The sequence below is a fragment of the Carettochelys insculpta genome, chromosome 13 (assembly GCF_033958435.1).
Source record: "Carettochelys insculpta isolate YL-2023 chromosome 13, ASM3395843v1, whole genome shotgun sequence".
In the NCBI taxonomy this organism is placed as follows: Eukaryota; Metazoa; Chordata; order Testudines; family Carettochelyidae; genus Carettochelys; species Carettochelys insculpta.
The window spans coordinates 18,724,694-18,737,496 of NC_134149.1; the positions used below are offsets into that span (position 1 = coordinate 18,724,694).

The following is a 12,803-nucleotide window of genomic DNA, read 5'->3' on the forward strand; positions in this document are numbered from 1 at the left end:
CCTTGAACACACAGAATAGTATCCATTAGGTATTATGCTATTCAATCAAATGATGCATGCGATCTGTAGGTATGTGACATACTATATGGCCAGAGGGAACTTGTGCTTTCATTCTATGGAATAATTAAGAATTGCAGAGTTAGTAAATTTGGTCAGTCACAGATACTATGGTGAATTCTGACAAAATCCAGAATTTTCTCCATCCAGAGTGAATTACATGTTCTCACCAAGATTTAAGTACAGTGACATTTGTCTTGGTTATGCAACGAAATCAGTTGCTTCAGCTAACCTCTCACCCTTTAACTCGCCTCAAAACAAACAGTTTGGGTACAGTTTTGCTTTTATTAGATGGCCACCTTAGTAAGGCACCCAATAAGCTAATTACTGAGAAGTTGCTTAAGATAGGTTTCACTATACTGGTACTGTAAAAAGTTCAGAGCAGCTGCTCAGCAAACACAATACTCCCTGTATTACTAGCAGTTATTTCAATTGCCATTCCTGTATGTTATACCCAGCACTGTACATTAGCTATTATTTACGTAAGACCTATATTAAGTATTTTGAAGGAACCGTAAGTATTCGTCTTGCACTCTAACTTCAGCCTCTTCAAGTGGAGGATAAAAATTTATTATGCTATTTGTCTTGCAGGACATATTGATAATTTCATCCCAGTTATTTCAATTAGTTTAGGTTGTATGCAAAAGTTAAAATTAGCTTTAGTCCTAGCATTTTTGCTTAAGCTCCAGGGCATGGCAGTTAAATACCACACAGTGTAATGAAATCAGCATTGAGAAGGGAATTGTCAGTATTTGCAACAGACAAAAGTACGCAACATAGTGTGTGAACAAGAGAATGCAGTGGGCTAATGCAAATGGCACAATTTAATTGCTTTGCTCCACAAGAAATCCCACTGAAACCAGCGTGACTATTTGTAAAGTATGACTCATCTTAAGTAAAGGTAGGAGAACAGGGCCCTGGGATATCACAAGTCAACAGAAGCAAGGGTCAGTCTAGTCTGTTGACAAACATTTCAGACTGAACGGATTCGTATTTATCATATACTCTTTCCTATTTTCCGATGCAAAACACACTGCTTTTTCAGCAATACCTGTACCTTAATATGACAAAAATTCTGGTAAAACAAGATGTTTTAGTCTCTATACTTAACCAAAAGGTAGAAAAGAGCTATATCTAAGTACTGGTACCAAGATAAGTAGACTTCTAAACTGGAAGAAAAATTATTTAAAAAAAGCATATGCTGCTATGGTATTCCTTTGAACATGTGTTTAAAACAGTTTGTACAATGCCCCCAACACTATAAAAAGGCATGATTAAGCTGCGCAATGAAAATGCCTACATAGTGTAAGTATGGTGGAATAACAAATGTTAAAATCTATTAGACACGGTAATCAGAATCCTTACATGTACTATAACTCGTAATTATCTGAAGTACATGGTCCAAAACAAAATCTTTTAAGATGATTTCTGTAGTAACTGATTTAAAATGAACACAATATTCTACCCACATTATGGTTTTGTCTGGCACCCACTGCTGTAATATCAAAGTAGTATTTATCACTTTAAGTGGGCTTCTGCAGTTCGATTTGTACAAGAAAATCTAGTTCTTTTATAATAATGTACATAGATGTCCTACATTATTATTGCCATTTGCCTCAATCACCTTCCAACACAGTTTCCCAATGTTATTATACCCACTTTTCCATCTCTATCTTAAATCAGATTGTCAGCTCTCAGAGACAGTAAAACGATCCCTGTCTCAAACATAATAGGCAACTGATCTGGACACTAGTATATTTTATTTACATGAATGATATGTAAGTAAGGTTTTAGTTCTTTCATGATTCAGTCAAGAAGTTTCACAAGGCACTAATTCCATTTTTTTAAAATCACTGCTATCAAGTTTATCTGCTTTTTTAAAACCAAAATATGATTATTATACCAAAAGAATAGTTGCCTGTTATCCAATTTCACATAATGCTTTGGAGACACTACCCAAATCTAAATTTAGGGTTAAGTGTAATAATTCTGAACCTGATCTTTTGTCACTCAGTGTAACTCACACTCAAAAGGAAGTCATGAAGATTTGCCACACATCTCTGATGAAATGCATGATCTTAAAATATCAGATGTGTTTGTATTCTCAGCTCATTTATTTACCTTTTTTCATTTAAAAAAGGTCTCCTGGAACATTTTAGGCACTTAAATGCAGATAGAGATTTCAGAATATTGACCTGGAAAGAAAAAAGCTGAGATGACAAAAATTCCCCAAGAGGGAAGGTGTGTCTTGACTCTTTTGCTACCAAGATCTGCAGTTGCTGACCTTGCTTCTACAGCTAGCACAGCAACTGTTCAAGCCTTAGACACTGCTATTTATGTTCATGTAAAGGCAAAACAGTTACATTTTGTGGAGGTTTCCAATCAGATTTAATGGTAAAAAGATGACTTTTTTAAATAGATAACTTTGCTAAGTTGTAAAAATATGTAGTCACTTGAGAGAGACTTCTGTTCTATCAAATATCAGCTGGAAATCCAAAAAATGCTATAAAGTTTGATGAAAACAAGGGACACTAGTAATGTTTTGCCTTTAAAAATAAAATGTTAAGATACTTACAAGAGATCTGAAAGTAATGACTGGGTTTTCTTCAAGGAAGATTCAATCTACAGTAAGATGAGAGAGAAGACTGATAAGATTGTGTACAAAGTTAAGTGTATAAAAAAATTTAAGTTGCTATTTATGTACTTCAGCAGTGAGAATTAGTTCATGTTCTCCCCTATCCTTTTGAAAAGGAAGACAGTAGTGACACTCATATTTAAATGAGCTAAAATAAGTTTTCAAAGTCACAAAATACCTAACAGCAACGAAGGGTCCTGTGGCACCTTATAGACTAACAGAAAAGTTTTGAGCATGAGCTTTCGTGAGCACAGACTCACTTCATCAGATGCTGGTCTTGGAAATCTGCAGGGCCAGGTATAAATAAGCCAGAGCAAGGGTGGGGATAACAAGGTTAGCTCAGCAATGAAGGCTCCTGTGGCACCTCATAGACTAACAGAAAAGTTTTGAGCATGAGCTTTCGTGAGCAGACTCACTTTGCTCAAAACTTTTCTGTTAGTCTATGAGGTGCCACAGGACCCTTCGTTGCTGTTACAGATCCAGACTAACACAGCTACCCCTCCGAAGGTTAGCTCAGTCAGCAAGGGTGAGGTTTACTACCAGCAGTTGATCTGGAGGTGTGAACACCAAGGGAGGGGAAGCTGCTTCTGTATTTAGCCAGCCATTCGCAGTCTTTGTTTAAGCCAGAGCTGAGGGCATCGAATTTGCAGATGAATTGTAGCTCAGAAATTTCTCTTTGGAGTCTGGTCCTGAAATTTCTTTGCTGTAGGATAGCTACTTTTAAGTCTGCTACTGTGTGGCCTGGGAGATTGAACTGCTCTCCTACGGGTTTTTGTATATTGGCATTTCTGATATCTGATGTGTGCGCATTTATTCTTTTACGTAGAGACTGTCCAGTTTGTCCAATGAATATAGCAGAGGGGTACTGCTGGCACATGATGGCATAAATTATATTGGTAGATGTGCAGCTGAATGAAACCCATGATGGTGTGGCTGATCTGCTTAGGTCCTGTAATGGTGTTGCTGGTGTAGATATGTGGGCAGAGCTGGCAACGAGGTTTGCTGCATGGATGAGTCCCTGAGTTAGAGTGACTGTGGTGCGGTGTATAGTTGCTGGTTAGGATTTGCTTCAGGTTGGCAGGTTGTCTGTGGGCAAGGACTGGTCTGCCTCCCAAGGCCTGTGAAAGTGGGGGATCATTGTCCAGGATGGGTTGTAAATCCCTGATGATGCGCTGTAGACGTTTTAGCTGAGGACTGTAGGTGGTGGCTGGTGGTGTTCTGTTGGTTTCTCTCTTGGGCTTGTCCTGTAGTAAGGGGCTTCGTGGCACACGTCTGGCTCTGTTGATCTGTTTTTTCACTTCCTCAGGTGGGTATTGCAGTTTCAAGAATGCTTGGTAGAGATCCTGTAGGTGTTTGTCTCTGTCGGAGGGGTTGGAGCAAATGCGGTTATATCTTAGTGCTTGGCTGTAGACAATGGATCGTGTGGCGTGTCTGGGATGGAAGCTGGAGGCATGAAGGTAGGCATAGCGGTCAGTAGGTTTACGGTACAGGGTGGTATTGATGTCGCCGTCGTGTATTAGCACCGTGGTGTCCAGGAAGTGGATCTCCTGTGTGGACTGTTCCAGGATGAGGTTGATGTTGGGGTGAAAGCTGTTGAAGTCCCGGTGGAATTCCTCCAGAGTCTCCTTCCCATGGGTCCAGATGATGAAGATGTCATCAATGTAGCGTAAGCAGAGACAGGGTGTTAGTGGACAAGAGCTAAGGAAGCACTCCTCCAGGTCAGCCATGAAAATATTGGCATATTGAGGGGCTATGCAGGTACCCATAGCTGTGCCGCTGATTTGAAGGTATATAATCAGCGGCACAGCTATGGGTACCCTAGGTATGACAAAGCTTAAAAATGTAAGGCATTAAAACAGTGCTGGGAAAGCTGGGGCATGGGGCCCATTGGGGTTCTGTGTGTGACCCACAAGACATTTTGTTTACCATTTCTCTCCTGCAGTTTTGCCAGATTCCACTGGTTTCCAGCCACATACAAAAAAAAGTGAAAAACTTACAGGTATTACTAAACTGACATGCACAAAATTAGGGCATGTAAAGCATGGTGCATGCCGATTGCAAACACTGTACTGAGAGCCATGCACTTCTTCTGCATCCAATCAAAGCGCTGCTATGGTTCAATCAGTGCACCCTGCCAATTCTAGGCACGCAAATGAGACTAATAAAACTCTTATCATGAGACCAACGTGCGTCTCACGCAGACCACTCAGTATCCTAGATTGCCCATCACTGCAATAGAACATGCATCAGCCAGTCTTCAGGGATTAAAAACAAATTTACAATTCTTGTTTCAAAAGAAACTGGACTAATACAAGAAAGGCAATACAGATTAAACCAACACTTTCAACTTTGTTGAGATCAGTACAAATATCTACTCGTTCACTCAGTAAAAATACATGAGTTGTGTTTTTTGGTCTACAAATATTGCCTGGTACAATAGATTCCAACTTTGCTTGGATAAGACATTAGGGCTTTTAAATAAAAAGGAGAAACAAAACACCACCATTGGAAAATACGTAAAAAAAAAGCCAGAGCTGAAGCAAGCAAACAACCAACATGCCAATGGCCAAATTCATCACTTGTATAGAAATTCATTCAAGTGACTATTCCAGCTGATGAATTTGGTCCTAAGGTGTACAGAGACCAAAGATAACTCAAAGATTAAAATGCCTTCAATATGAACTAAAATGCCAGAATATGAACTAAGATACTCTCCAAAAATCTGAAGGTGATAGAATAGGTTACATGTCTAGAAAGAATTCTCCTGTAATAGCACAAGAAAGCTAAAACCTTTTCATAAAAAGTAAATCTGAGCAGTAATGTGGAAGTTCACACATGAAGCTTTGTGGGTGCAATATTAATTTGCTGAATGGGCATTGGATTACATGGCAGCACTTCACCCTCTTGCCCTCACCAACTGTACAGAAAATAGGACCGTTTCCAGTGCACACAGGTGTGCTCACAATCAGCACTAGGACCCAAAAGGGCATATCCAGTTGGAGAGCCAGCTAGCCCAGAGTAACAAGCAGCCTTGTGGCACCTTATAGACTAACAGATATTTTGGAGCACCTGTTAGTCTATAAGGTGCCACAAGACTTCTTGTTGTTATCGAAGCTATAGACTAACATGGCTACCTCTCTGATACTAGCCCAGAGTGGTACTCTCCCATCACCTAGGCAGCTTTAAACTTGCAGAAATGGGTGGTGGGGGCACAGTGTGACATTTAACCCTGTGTGGCCTCCAAATGCCACTCATGGGTATCCCCTTCCCACTCCCTCCCCCCAAACTATCAAATTCTGGAATTCTGGCACCACCTTTAGCAAGAAGTGTGCATCTGATCTTTATGGCACTTCAGACCTAGAAGAATGCCTGTTTGCTACAGACATTTAAAAAAATCCCTTCACCCCCTCAACATCACTAACAAACCAAAGATAAGTCCTAGTACAAATCAAGAGCCCTCCTCCCCCATCATCTTATTCTAAAAACACCCCTGAGCCACCAGTCCTTCCCAAGAGTCTGCTTAAGCAAGTGGGCTTTGAATCAGGCTTGATGGGACAACAGCTGCTGGTCCAGACAGACAAGAACTCTGAGCCACTTTCTAATTTCAGAGAAAAAAAATCAATTTACCACATATTGCATTTCTGTAAGCTAAATCACTTATACCACATAGTCTGATTGCAACATTGCTTACAGCTACATAATTTTATACATAGCACAACTTAGAACCAACAGTGTTGAAGGATTTAACAATGATTTCTTTGACTACACTTCGCAGCACTCTTCATCTAAAGGATGCGTTAAAGCAGTTTGGGCGAGGGTACTGAGCTCCACATTTAGTGGAACAATTCTCAGCTGTCAAGAATCTTCTCATGTATGTTTTATAAATCCCATATGGCATTCTGAATTTTACATTTAAAAGCAATGTAGGTGGAGAAAATGCACAAAGCCATCTGTCACACATTCACTTATTACTACAAATAGGCATCAGATAGGACATTAAATTTGGAACATTACCTTTTTTTTTTTTTTTTTTAAAAAGATGAGTCAGGGTTTCTTTTAAAATACATTTATTTTGTTGCAGAAAGTGGTCAGCCCTATAAAAGTACAATGTTCTATACTGTATAATACTTAAGTACAATTTGAGATCATCTATGCTGTTCAAAATTTCTGCTGGAAACTCATCTGCAGCAAAGCTGGAAGTCTCAGCAAAATCTGCATGATGAGATGACCCTTGTTAAAGAGAACATCAAAACCTCATAGTAAATTAATTCAAGATTGAAGTAAAACACAGTAATCCCCTGGTATGTGTGATTTCGATTTCTGCTTAACTCGCATTAACACGAGTTACGTGCAAATTGAAAGTGCTCCAGCCCCTGGCTCTCCCAGGTGGGAGGAGCCATGCTGTAGCAGCTCTCTGCCTGCCTGGCTCCCCCTTACTTGCCCAGCTTCTCCCCAGCCAAGGGAGCCGGGCAGGCAGACAGCCTTGCTGACATGGCTTCTCCCCCCTTTCCCCCAGCTGGGGGGAGCCAGGTTGCTGCCTGGTTCCCAGCTCCCCACCCACCCAACTTATAGGAAATTTGAGTTATGCAAGGATGCACAGGAATGCAACCCTTGCATAACTCAGGGAACTATTGAATGCAGGAAGAGAACTGCTGTGAGTTGTCATAGGGAGCATCAGAGCTACTACCTCTTAATTCAAAAGTAACTTACGTTGCTCGGAGGTACAAAAAAGCAACACACGTAACGTCAACTTAAAGAGTGTTGCCACACTGTATGAAGCTAATGGGAAATGCTCTCCTGCTGACACAACTTCAGTCTCTTGCAGACCTGGAAACAATGGGAAAGTGCTCTTCTATAAAAGGTCAGCTGTATGAATTCCTTGTAAGACACATGTGGGGAACCCATAGTCCAGATCTGGACCATGGTTGCTTGTATCTGGCCCTGGAGGCTCAAGGCTCCCTTCAACCAGTATCCAGCCTGCAGCGGTGGGCAATGTTGAGTCCCAAGCCTCACAGGCTAGAGTTAAGCAAGCCAGGGACAGATCTGGTCTACCAGCTCTCTCTTGAGGGAGCAGGAAGGAATGCTGTCACCATTCCTCCTCGTGTTCTCCCACCACTCAGGCAAGTCCCTTAGAGTAAGTAATTTTCTCCCCTATCCCTTCCACCCCCCAGTTTGTCAGTTTTCATTGAAAATTTTTGTATGTTATATAATCATCATGCCAGTTCACTTTCAGCACTCCTTCCAGATCTGAAGAAGTGGGTTTGCCCCATGAAAGCTCATCACCTAATAAATTTTGTTAGTCTTTAAAGTTCTGTGACTGCTGTTTTGTTAAGACACAGACTGACACAGCTACCTCTGTTACTATACATAAGTTGTTAGGATAACTGAATGTTAATTCTGGCGTTGAAGTGTGAGGTCGACTAGGTTTTTTTTTTTTTTAAAATACAATTTTTTAAATTAGTATATTTTTGGATGATCGCAGTTTAAATGAAAACTAGTAGCAGGAGCTAAGCAGCATTTTAATGGGAGTTAACTGGATCCCACCATAACTAATTCTGAATCCTCCCACCAAAAAACAAACAAAACCATGTTGAAAGTAAAAAAACTTCCTCCTCACCCTGAAGTTTATGACTGAACTGATATTGTGAGATGGGAAAAGGATCCAGGAGTGAAGTCTATCTGCCACTAAAAAAGGAGGAAACCCTATAAACGGTTTCACAGAATAAATTAAGGAAAAAGACTGCAGAAAGCATTGCCACAAGTCCTTTATGGCACATTATTAAGCAGCACTGGACTAGGAGAGACAAAAAGAACATTTTGAATAGTTACCAAGATGGAATGACATACTGGAAAAACCATCTGTAACAAACCATACTGGATTGATTCAGATGTATTTGTACAAAAGGAGTTTAATTTTCACAGAGGAAATTATGCATTAAATTCCTGATTGTCTTAAAAGTTATGTATAAAAACTAGCAGATGCTTATTACAAAGTGACTGGAGAGGTCACGGGAGGGAGTTGCCAAATTCTACTTTGGTGTTATACACAAATTACTTTATAAACTATAGGTTTTGATGAACAACATTTAAGAGGCTTGAAGAAACTACAACACCCCTGTGGTTTGAAACAGGCCTCTGAAATCTGATATAGAAGAGCATTTTAAGGTAGACAAAGGTCTTTTCTTTTTCCCAGGCAACGCCAGTCAAGTTAGCATAATTTTAAGATGTCAGAATGAATCATCTTTTCTCTTACCTGTATTGGCAGCATGTCAAACTAATAACCAAACAAGCGTAACTAAGAACATGCTCCATGATGCTGCAAACAAAGCAGCACCAAAACCACCACCTCCCTTCCTCCTCCCCTGGTAACCTCAGAGCAGCTGCAGCAAACCAGACATCCACCTGCTTCTAGGCCTAATAAATGGTTTCAGCACTGCATTCTTCACCTAGAAGGGATGGCTCACCCAGCTCCTGGAGAAAGAACATACCTTCCTCCAATCCTTTGGCCCACCAAGCAGCCCTGCCACCAATGCTGGGAAGAATTAAAGTTACCATACATCATGTTCCCAAAAAGAAGACACTATTAAAGGGAGTGCAAGTTGAAAGGGGCAGCAGGGTACTCACTGGAGGGAAGGGGACAAGTGTCACTCCCTGTCAGAGTGGCAAGTCAGCTAGTGCAAGCCTAGGATGCAGCAACAGCCATCAGTCAGTACCTGGCTGCAGGAATGCCTCCCTGGAGTTGGAACGTGGGGCCAGAGAGCAGGATCTGGTAGCTGTGGATACACAGGAGGTGGCCCAAATCAGGGCCCTTTCTGAACTGCAACTAGTCTGCTCTGCAAAATGCCCGGACATTTCCTGTAATTTGAGAAGCTCAGACAGAAAAAGCTCAGAAAAAGTTACGTCCAGGAAAACAGACATGAGGTAATCAGTATTTAATTTGTAAATGAAAGAAATGCCTGAGTCCAAACAGGTATGTGCCAGGGCTGAAGCAATTTAACTTTCATAACCAGCACAGCAAGCCCGGAAGCGCCAGGCTATGAACTGCCAATCCTACAGGTGCCGGGACTCAGCCCTAGCACAAACTGAACACTGCGGATAACCAGAGGCACAATACTCTTTTCTTAGAGGAGAATTAAGTTGGGATAGCCTGGGTTGCCACTAAGTACTGCATGAATTCTTGCCTCCAATGTATAACGATAATAAAAATTCCTTCTTCAGCCCAAATGAGGTATATGTTTTTCACTTCATTCTATTCCCCCAAGCAAAGTTATTTTTTGTAGAAAGCCAAGTATGGCTAAGATTTAGTCCTTAAATCAGTGGGTTTTTTTTAAAACTTAAGTTTTGACTTCAAAGTTTGGTGAGACTCTTCCATACTAGTTAAATTTACAGTGCTCTAACTACATTAGTTATAAGCGTCTTCTCTGCTGACCTGTAGTTAAATTCATAAGGTAAATTGAACTTACAATCACTCACCGATGTGAAAGCCTGCTAACAGAGCTTCTGCCTGGTAGGTTGAGTAATTATGCCAATGAGAGAACATGTTCACTAGGTGCACTGCAGCAGTGCACCTGTAGTATTTACAATGTATACCTACCATCGTAACTAAAATGCCAGTTTTTACAGGCTAATGGAAAAAGTCTCAATACTTCTAAAAAAACCACAGAGCTCCTGTAACAGCTTTCCTTGAAACATGAGGCAAGTACAAAAATATATTGCGATAAAAAGGTTTTATTGGTATTTATGGAATGATGTGTATAAATAAAGCTTTTCTACTCATCAGCAACAGAGGCTGAACCTCTCCACTTTGGCTCTCTCTCATCTGCCAACATCCGTAATCCAGCATAATTTTAATTAACTGGATCACCACCTATGGGTGCAGCCAAGTTTCATGTGGTCCCACAAAGTTTGTTTACAGCCACCAGTCCTGGTTCTCCATGTTCTGTGCTGTTGTTTAGGTATAAATTACCCCTAAATGATCTTAAAAGCCAAGCAAGCAGTAGAAGTGTTGGTAATGCTGCTATACAATATTGACCTCCCATAGTCCAGCAAATTCTCTCATTTTGCACTGGTCAGGACTTGAGGGTACCACATTAGAGAAGTTCAATGTGTAGGAGCATCCCAAACCCTTGCCATTTAAACCTTTTATTTCACAGTACATATTTACACATAATATACACAAACACATTTCAGACCAGATAAATGCCTAGATATTGTTTTCTTTTGGCTACAAGATGAGCCATGGTGTTCAGATCTAAGATTTGGCCTTCACTAATTTTCCATGTGTAATTTTTTTTTTTTTTTTGGAGGTGGGGGGGGGGGGAGGACCAGAAGGGAGGGAGAAGAGGAGGACAACAAATGAAGTCTTGTGTCATCAAGGACATTCTCACACCAAGCCAGGATTACCAACTATGACACAGTTCACATTGTATCTTGGGGTGTAAAAATCTTTGTCTTTTGAAAACGAAGCTATTTTGTAATCCTAGAACACAGAGGAAAAAAAAACTTAGTGCTATGCTACTGCACATCAGTTTAGGAAAAAAAAAATGATGGATCGTAAAGTGTAAGTTTTAACTTCAAACGCCTTTTGCCTACAAAGTATTTCTTCTGGAGACAAGATAGTACAGCTTCTTGAGGCAGGGCCTATGTTTTCAGTACTGATCTAAATTGGAGTAAGCAAACTTTAAGTTGGCATCCACTTTTCATCCCTACAATTAGCAGGGCCCTCCCCAACTTGTCTAATGTAATCCAAACCCTGGAAGTGAGAAGTACTCTCCTGGAAGTGGATGTGCTGCTGGCAGCAGTGGCTGATCACACTGCAAACCCCACTTTGCATACCCCAATCCAAACGACCACAGCTGTTGTCTGTTGCCCTCTGATAGCTACATTTTCAGTTTGCCCCACTGTTCCTGAAGTTCATTTTTTCAATTTTGATTCAAAGCTCATTCACCAATAAGCTAGTTGTCAAGACAAGAGGTTGTTCGTTTTCAGAGGAATTTTTACAGTACATACAAAGTCCTCACTCATAAACCAACAGCAAACTTTATATTATTGGCAACATGTTACAGAACTTTTATAGTTCAATTGTCCAAATGCTTAGGAAAAATATTGTATAAGCGATTGCATTTGCCACATATGTGACAAATGCTGCTCCTTAGAGCTGCACACATGGAGCGCCCTCTGCCTCTGTGCGTGCGCCCCCACCACTTAGTGGAACAAGCTCGGTGGTAGCAGCAACTCCTGCGGCTCACTCCAGCTGCAGGAATGGTTGGGTGGTGAGGGGCTTGGGTGGCTCAGCTCTCTGGGGCTCAGGCAGCGGGGGACGAAATGAGACAATCGCATCAATTGGTTTTGGACACCACCGAACTAAATCCTTTGAATAAAACCTAAAGTAGGGCATCCACTCTGGGATATCAAAGAGGCCCTCAATTTACTCTAATTTTTTAAATGGCACACACTTGGAGGAAAACACAGCAGGCAAGAGACTTAATTTTTCCAATAATTGCTCTTGGTTTTTGCAAAGATTAAGCTGACTGCTAAAAATGGAAGAAAAAGGGGTCACAGGATATAGAACTAGAAGCTGGCAAAAAATTATTCTTGAAATGTGAAATGTATAAGCTGAGATTTCAATGGTTAGATCAGAGGAATAGTATTGACTCAAAAGGTTTGTAATTAAAATTACATTTTGAAATTCTAAAACAGGGGTCAGCAACCCCTAGCATGGGTGCCAAGTGTGGCATGTGAGCTAATTTTCATCTGCACGTGAAGTAGGAGCTCAGTCACTCCCATCCTTCCACATGCAGCCAGGAGCTTGCTCAAAGCCGTGCTGCCTGTGGATCAACAAAAGACCAGCTAACAGTAAAGGTCTGCATCTTTATTTACTAATGAAGGTGTTGTAAGTAGGACTATTAGTGACTTTAAAAAAGTAAGTATCACCAGCACTCAGACAGTACATAAAGATCAAAAGGTCAAATTTTAGCAACCTTCCTGAGGCAGAGTGCAAACACCTGTTCTAAAACCTTAAGGGTCTTTGCCCAGAAATTTGAGCCTGTGCAATTTAAATTAGAAGGAAGCATCAATTTAACAGTTATTTCCACTAGCAAGAGGTTTTTGT

The 12,803-nt window shown here is 40.8% G+C and overlaps 1 protein-coding gene and 1 long non-coding RNA gene across 9 annotated transcripts in view; one reads left to right on the forward strand and one right to left on the reverse strand.

The window, feature by feature from the left end:
- LOC142020312 (uncharacterized) overlaps positions 1-12,803 on the forward strand; it is a 73,563-nt gene that overhangs the window by 57,656 nt on the left and 3,104 nt on the right. The window lies entirely within an intron of this gene.
- Positions 1-12,803, reverse strand: part of ACSL4 (acyl-CoA synthetase long chain family member 4) — a 65,447-nt gene that overhangs the window by 27,603 nt on the left and 25,041 nt on the right. For all 4 annotated transcript variants that reach the window (XM_075008050.1, XM_075008052.1, XM_075008051.1 and 1 more), the window contains exon 3: positions 2,633-2,679. The gene's annotated coding sequence lies outside the window, so the exon portion shown is untranslated. The remainder of the gene's footprint in view (positions 1-2,632; positions 2,680-12,803) is intronic.